Source organism: Salvia hispanica, chromosome 5 (assembly GCF_023119035.1).
Source record: "Salvia hispanica cultivar TCC Black 2014 chromosome 5, UniMelb_Shisp_WGS_1.0, whole genome shotgun sequence".
Taxonomy (NCBI): domain Eukaryota; kingdom Viridiplantae; phylum Streptophyta; class Magnoliopsida; order Lamiales; family Lamiaceae; genus Salvia; species Salvia hispanica.
Genome location: NC_062969.1, coordinates 14,374,715 through 14,375,278, shown reverse-complemented (window position 1 = coordinate 14,375,278; position 564 = coordinate 14,374,715).

The window sequence follows — 564 nt, the reverse complement described above, 5'->3', positions numbered from 1 at the left end:
TTTAGAAACAAAGAACATGAACACCATAATTGATTAGAAAATGCTCCATTTCTTGCTATATCTAATAACTTGAACAGGCCCTAAGTGAGTATTCAACTCAATTAGTTGTATGCGCTTTAAGATAGAAAGTCAACTATCAGAGAGTCGATTTTACACTCCAATTTGACTTGTGATATGAGAATTGTGTAGTTTGTGGTACATTGATATGATGTACTCATACTTGTCTTCCTCGTCCAATCAAGGTTAAACTCAAGAAAATAATCAAAATACATAAAAGAGGAAACAAAGTTCACACCAAATTCCAAAAAACTTTAAAACTTCATAGTATATTATTAAGACAAAAATAGTCAAATAAAATAAAATAAAATAAAATTAGAAACCAAATTCAACTTGGGTATTGTTCGTATATATTTATAGGTAATTAATAAGGAAATATTGTGTTTATTTTTTTTATACTACGTAATAAATTATGACTGAGAATTGCTCGTCCACAGCGGCTCCGAGGAAGAGAAATGGTGATGTCGTTTTGTAGGAGTTTGCGCCGGAGGTGGATAGTTATAACAC